The sequence below is a fragment of the Ranitomeya variabilis genome, chromosome 1 (assembly GCF_051348905.1).
Source record: "Ranitomeya variabilis isolate aRanVar5 chromosome 1, aRanVar5.hap1, whole genome shotgun sequence".
Lineage (NCBI taxonomy): Eukaryota > Metazoa > Chordata > Amphibia > Anura > Dendrobatidae > Ranitomeya > Ranitomeya variabilis.
In genome coordinates, this window is record NC_135232.1 from 72346649 (window position 1) to 72358704 (window position 12056).

Sequence of the window (12056 nt, forward strand, 5' to 3'; positions counted from 1 at the left end):
TAAGGCTAAAATAGAACTATTTGGCCCAGAGGTGTGGCTAGGAGTTTGGTTCGAGGGGGGGGGGGGGCAAAACTTCTGAGTTTGGTGGCGTCCCCTAGTAGTTGATGTAGGATAACCTAAGCAGATGATGTGCTGTTACTAAGAAAAATCGCTATCCAAATACCAATACTGATATTACTGCAATATAGTGGTAGATACCAGTTCTGCAGAACATATAAGAGTTTACAGTACAGTTATAGACAGTGACTTACAGCTGACATTCTTTCTGATGGAGTCATTCACTTTTCCCTTCTTTTCCATCTGGCCCAGAATGACATGACAACTTCTCCAGCCTGGACAGCTTCAGAGATTACAACAAAGACACATCTGTCTTCTCACATTTCAGGCCCCCTACCCATCCATCCCCAACCTGCATAAACTCCTTATCCTGCTAATACCCCAATATTGAGCAGCTGCTTCCGTATGTGTCCCTATTACTTCACTTACTGTGTGCCCTCTAGATGGTAAAACATACCTCTAGAATATATTAATGCTCTGTGCAAGTGCCCTAGAAAACAGTGCCCACATTTTGCACCCTAGAAAGTAATAATGCCCTCTGTGTACCCCTTTGACAGTCACAATAATCAGAGTTTCCCTATTATTATTATTGTTATTTATTTATTTATATATTACCATTAATTCCATGGTGCTGTATATGAGAAGGGGTTACATACAAATTACAGATATCACTTACAGTAAGCAAACTAACAACTAACAATTACAGACTGATACAGAGGGGCGAGGACCCTGCTCTTGTGGGCTTACATTCTACAGGATGATGGGGACGGAGGCAATAGGTTGAGGGTTGCAGGAGCTCTGCTGTGGTTGATAGTCGGAAGTGTTGGGGCAAAGAATTCCAGAGGATGGGGGATATTCGGGAGAAGTCTTGGAGGCGGATGGGTGAGGAGCGAATAAGTGTGGAGGAGAGAAGGAGGTCTTGGCAGGACCAGAGATTACGTGAGTGAAAATATCGGGAGATTAGTTCAGAGATATATGGAGGAGACAGGTCATGGATGGCTTTGTAGGTCAGTATTAGTAATTTGAACTGGATACACTGAAGGAATGGGAGCCAGTGAAGAGATTTGCAGAGGGGGAAGCGGAGGAGTAGCGAGGAGAAAGATGAATTAGTCAGGCAGAAAAGTTAAGGATGAACTGGAGAGGTGCAAGGGTGTTAGCAGGGAGACCACAGAAAAGGATGTTGCAGTAGTCAAGAAGGGAGATGATGAGGGCATGCACAAGCATTTTAGTAGATTGACGGGTGAAGAAATTTTGGAGATATTTTTGAGCTGGAGGCGACAGGAGGTGGAAAGAGCTTGGATGTGCGGTTTGAAGGACAGGGCAGAGTCAAGGGTTGCTCCGAGGCAGCGGACTTCTGGTACAGGGGAAAGCGTGATATCGTTAATTGCGATAGATAGGTCAGGTAAAGAACATCTATGAGATGGAGGAAAGATGATGAGTTCAGATTTGTCCACATTGAGTTTGAGGAAGCGAGAGGAGAAGAAGGAGGATATGGCTGATAGACACTCCGGGATTCTGGACAGCATTGAGGTGACGCCTGGCCCAGAAAGGTAAATCTGAGTGTCATCAGCATAAAGGTGGTACTGGAATCCATGGGACTTTATGAGTTGTCCCAGGCCAAGTGTATAGATTGAGAAGAGTAGGGGTCCTAGAACAGAGCTTTGGGGGACTCCAACAGAGAGAGGGTGGGATGAGGAGGTAGTATGGGAGATGGAGAGGCTGAATGTGCGGTTGGAAAGGTATGAGGAGATACAGGATAGGGCGAGGTCTTTGATGCCAAAGGAGGAGAGGATCTGTAGTAAGAGGCAGTGGTCAACTGTGTCAAAAGCAGAGGACAGGTCTAGAAGGAGGATTACAGAGTATTATCTGTTAGCTTTGGCTGTAAGTAGGTCGTTAGTAATTTTCATTAGGGCTGTTTCAGTTGAGTGAGTTAGATGAGACGTGGGAGGACAGTTCAGCATGGACATGCTGCTCCAGGAGTTTGGAAGCGAATGGAAGCAGCGATATTGAGCGGTAGCTGGACATAGCAGTTGAATCGAGGGTTGGCTTTTTAAGGATAGGCGTGATTGTGGCATGCTTGAAAGCAGAAGGGAAGGTGCCAGAAGTTAGTGAAAGGTTGAAGAGGTGGGTTAGGGATTGGATAAGTGTGGTGTTGAGGTTGGGGATGAGGTGGGATGGGATGGGGTCAAATGCACAGGTGGTGAGGTGCGATTTGGAGAGGAGACAGTTAAGCCCCCCTTCAGTGATGTTGGATAGGGAGATTATGGGGTTTGGGGTTTGGGCATTGGTCTGGCGTACAAACGGGTTGTGGTGGTTGAGCAATGAAGACTTGCCTTGTTTGTTCGATCTTATTTTTAAAGTGTGTGGCAAAGTCCTCAGCAGAGATGAGGGAGGTTGGGGAAGGCAGTGGGGGGGGAGGGGAGGAGTTTCTTAAAGGTTTTGAATAACTGAGGTTGTAGGATAGGGAAGATATGAGGGTTGTGAAGTAGGCCTGTTTAGCAGAGGTGAGAGCAGATTTAAAAGCTAGTGTTGCCTGTTTGAATGCAGTGACCACGTAACAATTAATAATGTTAAGTCTCACCCCCTGTACAGCTCCCCTATACACAGTATAATACCCTCACATAGTATAATGACCCCTTAGTAGTTCCAAAACTGTTTGATGGCTCCAACACTGTTTGATGGCCCAAACACTGTACTGACCCCGCATTAGCTCCCACACTGTATGATGACTCGCTCATTGTAATCCCCACACAGTATGCTGGCCTACTAAATAGCCTCCATATAGTATAATACATCCCATAGTCCTCTATATAGTATACTGCACTCCTCACAGGCCTCTCTATAGTATAATGCACTCACCATAGGCCTCTATGTAGTATAATGCATGCCATAGTCCTCCATCTTTGCTTACAAGCTGGATAGTCATATTGTGCAAATGACCTTTAACCTTTAAGGAGGGCTTTTCAGGAAAATAAAAATATATATAGAAATCAGCTTTACCTTGTAAGGTATTTACCTTACTAATATTATAGTTTTTAGATTCCCCAATCACTTGGTAGCCGCCATCACCATCTCAACAGCCTAGTTTCTGGTGCTTGACACAGTACATTGTTTTCTTTGAATGTGCCAAAAGCTGTTTGATTACTTTTTACTACATTTTTTTGTGGCAGGGTAATAAAAAACAGCAATTTTGGCTTTGTTTGTTTTTTAATGGTGTGAGAATTTTATGGTTTTAGGTCATTGTGAAAATAGCAATACCAATATGTGCACTTTTTTATTGTTTTATATTCTTTCTTTACATATTAGGGCACTTTTATTGGGAAATAGGCTTATCTTTTATTAACAGTTTTTTATTAACTCTGGTTGCTCATATATTACGCTGCATTACTATTGAATAGTGCTGATAGACATTCTAATACAGCCGACCTTGGGACCTTAATTAGGTTCACACCTGTAATCAAGATGTGAGGGTGTCAATGGAATTGATAGTCCCTCTGTCAAACCCCTTAAATACTGCTGTAGCTATTGACCATAGCATTTAAGACATTAAAGTGCCAGGATCAGAGTAATCTCTGTTCCTAGCAGTTGCCATAAGGAGTCAGCTGTATGTTACAGCAGACACCAGTTACTGAATGTACTGTACATACAGTGGGGCAAAAAAGTATTTAGTCAGTCAGCAATAGTACAAGTTCCACCACTTAAAAAGATGAGAGGCGTCTGTAATTTACATCATAGGTAGACCTCAACTATGGGAGACAAACTGAGAAAAAAAAATCCAGAAAATCACATTGTCTGTTTTTTTATCATTTTATTTGCATATTATGGTGGAAAATAAGTATTTGGTCAGAAACAAACAATCAAGATTTCTGGCTCTCACAGAACTGTAACTTCTTCTTTAAGAGTCTCCTCTTTCCTCCACTCATTACCTGTAGTAATGGCACCTGTTTAAACTTGTTATCAGTATAAAAAGACACCTGTGCACACCCTCAAACAGTCTGACTCCAAACTCCACTATGGTGAAGACCAAAGAGCTGTCAAAGGACACCAGAAACAAAATTGTAGCCCTGCACCAGGCTGGGAAGACTGAATCTGCAATAGCCAACCAGCTTGGAGTGAAGAAATCAACAGTGGGAGCAATAATTAGAAAATGGAAGACATTCAAGACCACTGATAATCTCCCTCGATCTGGGGCTCCACGCAAAATCCCACCCCGTGGGGTCAGAATGATCACAAGAACGGTGAGCAAAAATCCCAGAACCACGCGGGGGGACCTAGTGAATGAACTGCAGAGAGCTGGGACCAATGTAACAAGGCCTACCATAAGTAACACACTACGCCACCATGGACTCAGATCCTGCAGTGCCAGACGTGTCCCACTGCTTAAGCCAGTACATGTCCGGGCCCGTCTGAAGTTTGCTAGAGAGCATTTGGATGATCCAGAGGAGTTTTGGGAGAATGTCCTATGGTCTGATGAAACCAAACTGGAACTGTTTGGTAGAAACACAACTTGTCGTGTTTGGAAGAAAAAGAATACTGAGTTGCATCCATCAAACACCATACCTACTGTAAAGCATGGTGGTGGAAACATCATGCTTTGGGGCTGTTTCTCTGCAAAGGGGCCAGGACGACTGATCCGGGTACATGAAAGAATGAATGGGGCCATGTATCGTGAGATTTTGAGTGCAAACCTCCTTCCATCAGCAAGGGCATTGAAGATGAAACGTGGCTGGGTCTTTCAACATGACAATGATCCAAAGCACACCGCCAGGGCAACGAAGGAGTGGCTTCGTAAGAAGCATTTCAAGGTCCTGGAGTGGCCTAGCCAGTCTCCAGATCTCAACCCTATAGAAAACCTTTGGAGGGAGTTGAAAGTCCGTGTTGCCAAGCGAAAAGCCAAAAACATCACTGCTCTAGAGGAGATCTGCATGGAGGAATGGGCCAACATACCAACAACAGTGTGTGGCAACCTTGTGAAGACTTACAGAAAACGTTTGACCTGTCATTGCCAACAAAGGATATATTACAAAGTATTGAGATGAAATTTTGTTTCTGACCAAATACTTATTTTCCACCATAATATGCAAATAAAATGATAAAAAAACAGACAATGTGATTTTCTGGATTTTTTTTTCTCAGTTTGTCTCCCATAGTTGAGGTCTACCTATGATGTAAATTACAGACGCCTCTCATCTTTTTAAGTGGTGGAACTTGCACTATTGCTGACTGACTAAATACTTTTTTGCCCCACTGTATATTGCGGTTTCTGCAGCCAGACTGCCAGCTGCTCCGTACATTTATGGCACAGTAAGGGAGTATTCAAAGTACAGACATTTATGAAATTTCCATAGTATCATGTTGGCTTGCTTAAATTTTCAGAATTCCCAGAAAAGTATAAAGATTGAATGTGTGGCCAGATCTCCATTCACAGCAGAGCAGGACACGGTCCTGTACTCCTGATGAGTGTGGGCTCAAGAGGTGGCATATTTTGAAGATCCCTTTCCAGGTCCTCCTTTGTGCTTTTTGCTCTACACAAAATTTTTGATGCACTCATAATATAGGATTTAAAGAGCTGATAGATGAGAGTCTCTCCTCTGGGATGCCACCTATCAGGCTTTTAGGGTACATCTTATTAGATAAGTCGCCATTGCTGTCAGGTGAAATATACCTCCAATGAGACAAGCAATATTTGATACCTGAAATGTTTCATTTAAGAAGATGCCAGTTATTTTGTTTCACTCTGTATTATAGAATTGAAAAGTTGTATCTTTTTTTTTTTTTTTTGGGGGGGGGGGGGGGGTGGTAGCAGTTGAAGTTACTCCAGACCCTGGAGTCAAGCAAGTGCAAAATAACCCACTACATTCATAGAATAATAGGGCAGCAATCCAGATTGACACAAATCAAATACACTTTTTTACAATGGAGCACAAGAACCCACATAAATACAGGTGCTATCCCCATCCTACACTGAGTCTCTATACTGTGCCTCTTCCTCACAAGCACCCCTCTATATTCCATTGTCATGCTGCTACAGTCTTCGGTAAGGAAGGGGAGGCCTCAAGCTGTCCCTGGAACTAGGACCCTAACTATCTCTGTCCTGGGGATATTCTTAAATGTAGAGAGACCTGAGTTTCTGACCTTACTATGCTCCTGTTAATGTCCTAAGCTGTTCTCTCCTGTTCCACCAGGAGGACTGGGACAGATATGTTAGTGTATATATAAGCAACTTACATACAAAAACACTCGCCAAGGGCAGACAGGAATAAAGTGAAGGATAGGAAGATATAAACCAAATAGGAATAGGATAATGGAGAAAGCATACACCTAAAACAGCGGACAACAATCTCCTGCAGCAAATAAGAACTCCAACTTCAGCACACCAACTCCAGTAAGCCAGAAAGCAAAACTTTCACAGGCAGGGATGAGAAGGTCTAGCCAGGATATATATATATATATATATATATATATATATATATATATATATATATATATATATATATACTGTGTATATATATATATATATATATATTTATATATATATATATATATATATATATATATATATATATATATATATATACATATATATATATATATATATATATATATATACACATATATATATATATATATATATATATATATATATATATACACACATATATATATAGAGAGAGAGGCAGAAAACGAGCAGGTCAGGAGCTGCAGTGAGATGGAGCTGCATGACTCTAAACAGCTTACAAAGAGTCGTTAACCTCTTCAGCGCCAAAGGAAGCGGAGTCCATTTAATATGAGGAACAAAACACACAGGCTAAATGGAAGAGCTGTGATTCACAGTACATAAAGATCCCTTAACCTCACATCTCCCAGGAGGACGTGACACACGCGTAACAACTATCCCCTCTGTACTGTGCCCTCACACTTTCCCCATGCTGCCCCACACTACCCAGTCACTATACTGTGCCCCAGCACATGTTTATCCCCCATTCTTTCCCCTAACACATTTCCTCCTTCATATTGTCACCTCACACCCTCCCCTGCTTGTACTTTCTCCTTACAGATTCCCCCTCCTGCCCATACTTTCCTCTCATGCATTCCCAGCCCATGCCCCTACAGTCTCATATATTCTCAGCCCCCCTGCCCATACTGTCTCCTTGCTGTCACAATCCATTTTTGGATTTGTGACAGCTCTAGCTCTGCTTTAATTTAATCGTTTTTTTTGCTTTTGTGACAGCAAAGGTTATTGTCATTATTGTCAGTTTTCCTTGCTGCAAGCTGCTGAGTTGCTAGGTCAGCTGATGTGGGTGGTGACTACTCCCACCATTCTTTAAATAGTCACATGAAGCATCAGCTGACTGTTAATGATAGAGTTTTCTCTTGACACCAGCTGTGGAGTTGCAGCTCTCTGGTGTCAGCGCTGAATCGGCTACATCTGTGGAGTTCAGGGTTCTGTTTCCATGTCCTTTGCGGTGTGGAGCTTGACAGTGGTGCCTGGAGCTAAGTTACTTGTGTATTTTCCTGTCTCTGCTTGTCACTGTCCCCTGTGTTTGTATCATCTGAAGTGGTGAGGCTAGCATGCTTGCTGGCCAGTGCACTAGACAGGGTTAAGTGAGGTGACAGCTAGGGACCAGGTTCGTGATAGTGGCGAGGGAAGGACCCACAAACAGCGTTAGGGGTGCTTAAGGATAGACACAGGCTGAGTTAGGAGGTGCCCCAACCCTCGCTCCCTACTATTAGTGCCTTCCTTCCCCTTTCCCATCCTGTTGTTGGTGTTTCTTGCACTCCCTTCTGCCCATACTCTCTTAGCATAGGCAAAGGGACTTGAAATATGTGCAATCTCTTCACACATTGCTCCCCCTGCCCATACAGTCTCATAATACATTCTACACCTGCCCATACTGTCTACTAACACATTCCCCCTACCCATACTGTCCCTTAACACATTCATGCAGCCCACACTTTCTCCTAACACATTCCTAGACCTCCTGCCTATACAGTCTCCTCACACATTCCCAGCTCCCTGGCCAAATAGTCTCCTCACACATTCCCAGACCTCCAGATCATACTGTTTTATCCCATATCCCCAGCCCCTTGCCCATTCCCAGCCCCCCCAACTCATTTTGCCCCTGTCTGACATATTTGGTTTAATTTATGTTCATTATGTCTCTGGGGTCTGGAGATTACAATTGAATAAATTTGCTGAGAATTGCATTTCCCAGACATTCCAGGCAATCAGCTGAATTTGATAATTTTGAAACTGGAGAAATTTGCTCATTCTTAGTTAGGAGTCCATATTCCAGATTGTGTATTTATATAGGCATAATTTGAACATTAAGGCTCCAATTCATTATTTGACTGTGTTTTAAGTGATTTTTCTTATTTTGTCTTGTTGATTGTTTTGCACAAAGCTCTTCAAAATGGCACACGTGGTCCCTGACTATTATGTAAAATATGCTTTTTTGTGACTTTTTAGATAAAAAAAATTGATAAATCACGCAAAAACATCTGAAAAAATAAATGCATTTGGAGTTGACTATAAAGACCAGACACAGGGGAATATTTGCTGATTCAATTCACCAAAGCCCTCAAATGTTTAAAGAGAACCAGTTGGAAACTGATAAACCTCCAAACCATATACAGCATGAGGCTGAGGAGCTGTAAATGCATGGTCACGCCCAATGCACTTCCAGATACATTTATACAGAGCTTAAAAGTGCGATTTCCCGTTGCTACAGCAGAACTTTCGGGTCATAAAGAGATAAACTTGCTTTTTTTTTTAGGGCAACAGGGAGTTATCAATGGTTTGAAGTGTAGAACTATCTGACAAGTTCCCTTTCAATACTCATGGTAGACTGGTCTAAGCTCCACAATGACTTTTGCCATTTTTATCTCCTTTGACCTCAGTCTGTATTACAATAGTTGGAAAATCCAGATGAAATTCTATCCTACTTGAGAACATTTGGGCAACTTTTGATGAACTCATGAATGTTTTTTCACAATTTTCTATTCTATGCGACATGTACCAAAATGAAAAGTAGTAAACGTCTTATATCTAGTAGAAGTCCAAGTGGAGAGTTAGTCTGTCAACAGTGAGACATTTGGTTGAAGTAGAAAGAATTGAGGATTAAATTTATTGCCACAGAGAATATACACCAATGAGCAACAAGCAACACGTAATATCATATTAATGTTACATAATTACAAGTCTTTATCACCTAGTAACATCCGTCTATGATGGCCATTCTCCCTGTCCATGGTACTGATGTATTATTAAATTAAAGGGATAGTTGACATTAGATGATGTCAATCTCTCTGGTAGTTCATTGGCTTCTACCTAATTACCTAAACCACTATGAAAGTAAAGAACTGCTTGCTCTTTGATGCAATGTACAATATTTTGGAAGTTCTTTAAAGGGAACCTGTCACCCCTAAAATCGAAGGTGAGCTAAGCCCACCGGCATCAGGGGCTTATCTACAGCATTCTGTAATGCTTTAGATAAGCCCCCGATGTAACCTGAAAGATGAGAAAAAGAGGTTAGATTATATTCACCCAGGCGGGCAGTCCGATCCGATGGGCGTCGCGGTCCGGGGCCTCCCATCTTCTTATGATGACCTCCTCTTCTTGTCTTCACGCTGTGGCTCCGGCGCAGGCATACTTTGTCTGCCCTGTTGAGGGCAGAGCAAAGTACTGCAGGGCGCAGACGCCGGGTGTCTCTGACCTTTCCCTCAACAGGGCAGACAAAGTACGCCTGCGCCAGAGCCGCAGCGTGAAGACAAGAAGAGGACGTCATCGTAAGAAGATGGGAAGCCCCGGACCGCGATGCCCATCGGATCGGACTGCCCGCCCAGGTGAGTATAATCTAATCTCTTTTTCTCCTCTTTCAGGTTACATCGGGGGCTTATCTAAGGCATTACAGAATGCTGCAGATAAGCCCCTGATGCCGGTGGGCTTAGCTCACCTTCGATTTTGGGGGTGACAAGTTCCCTTTAATGGAAATATCCTAATTACCATATGATACCATTGGTGACCATTCTGTAGTTTCCTCTGGTGGAAAGAGCCAGTCTTGTCCTAGATTCTAGCTATGTTATGATTTGGATGAGGGGGCGAATATGTATTTTTTTTTATTTTGAGTGCTAGTGTAAGGGTGAAGGACTGTTCTGCAGCATTTCAATCGCTTTATGTGTACAGTATCATGCGGTATGAAATTGTAATGTAAATAGTGATGTGCGTCTTTTATATTGTGTGATGGTAATGTACAGCGTATAAGTAAAGTGTTAGTGTACAATGTGAATGGTGCAGGGTAACACAGGATTAGACTTGGGACAGTATAATGTTATGGTTCTCAATGGCAAGAGAACATAGCCCAGCAAACATAAGTACTAGCTCTTGGAAGGATGGAAACTAAACTGACCATGAACTAAACCTGCCGCACAACTAACAGTAGCCGGGTAGCGTTGCCTACGTTTTTATCCCTAGACGCCCAGCGCCGGCCGGAGGACTAACTAATCCTGGCAGAGGAAAATATAGTCCTGGCTCACCTCTAGAGAAATTTCCCCGATAGGCAGACAGAGGCCCCCACATATATTGGCGGTGATTTTAGATGAAATGACAAATGTAGTATGAAAATAGGTTTAGCAAAATTGAGGTCCGCTTACTAGATAGCAGGAAGACAGAAAGGGCACTTTCATGGTCAGCTGAAAACCCTATCAAAATACCATCCTGAAATTACTTTAAGACTCTAGTATTAACTCATAACATCAGAGTGGCAATTTCAGATCACAAGAGCTTTCCAGACACAGAAACGAAACTACAGCTGTGAACTGGAACAAAATGCAAAAACAAACGAGGACTAAAGTCCAACTTAGCTGGGAGTTGTCTAGCAGCAGGAACATGCACAGAAAGGCTTCTGATTACAATGTTGACCGGCATGGAAGTGACAGAGGAGCAAGGTTAAATAGCGACTCCCACATCCTGATGGAAACAGGTGAACAGAGGGGATGATGCACACCAGTTCAATTCCACCAGTGGCCACCGGGGGAGCCCAAAATCCAATTTCACAACAGTACCCCCCCCCCCTCAAGGAGGGGGCACCGAACCCTCACCAGAACCACCAGGGCGATCAGGATGAGCCCTATGAAAGGCATGGACCAGATCGGAGGCATGAACATCAGAGGCAGTCACCCAAGAATTATCCTCCTGACCGTATCCCTTCCATTTGACCAGATACTGGAGTTTCCGTCTGGAAACACGGGAGTCCAAGATTTTTTCCACAACGTACTCCAACTCGCCCTCAACCAACACCGGAGCAGGAGGCTCAACGGAAGGCACAACCGGTACCTCATACCTGCGCAACAATGACCGATGAAAAACATTATGAATAGAAAAAGATGCAGGGAGGTCCAAACGGAAGGACACAGGGTTAAGAATCTCCAATATCTTGTACGGGCCGATGAACCGAGGCTTAAACTTAGGAGAAGAAACCCTCATAGGGACAAAACGAGAAGACAACCACACCAAGTCCCCAACACAAAGCCGAGGACCAACCCGACGCCGGCGGTTGGCAAAAAGCTGAGTCTTCTCCTGGGACAACTTCAAATTGTCCACTACCTGCCCCCAAATCTGATGCAACCTCTCCACCACAGCATCCACTCCAGGACAATCCGAAGATTCCACCTGACCAGAAGAAAATCGAGGATGAAACCCCGAATTACAGAAAAAAGGAGACACCAAGGTGGCAGAGCTGGCCCGATTATTGAGGGCAAACTCCGCTAAAGGCAAAAAAGCAACCCAATCATCCTGATCTGCAGACACAAAACACCTCAAATATGTCTCCAAGGTCTGATTCGTCCGCTCGGTCTGGCCATTTGTCTGAGGATGGAAAGCAGACGAGAAAGACAAATCTATGCCCATCCTAGCACAGAATGCTCGCCAAAATCTAGACACGAATTGGGTTCCTCTGTCAGAAACGATATTCTCCGGAATACCATGCAAACGGACCACA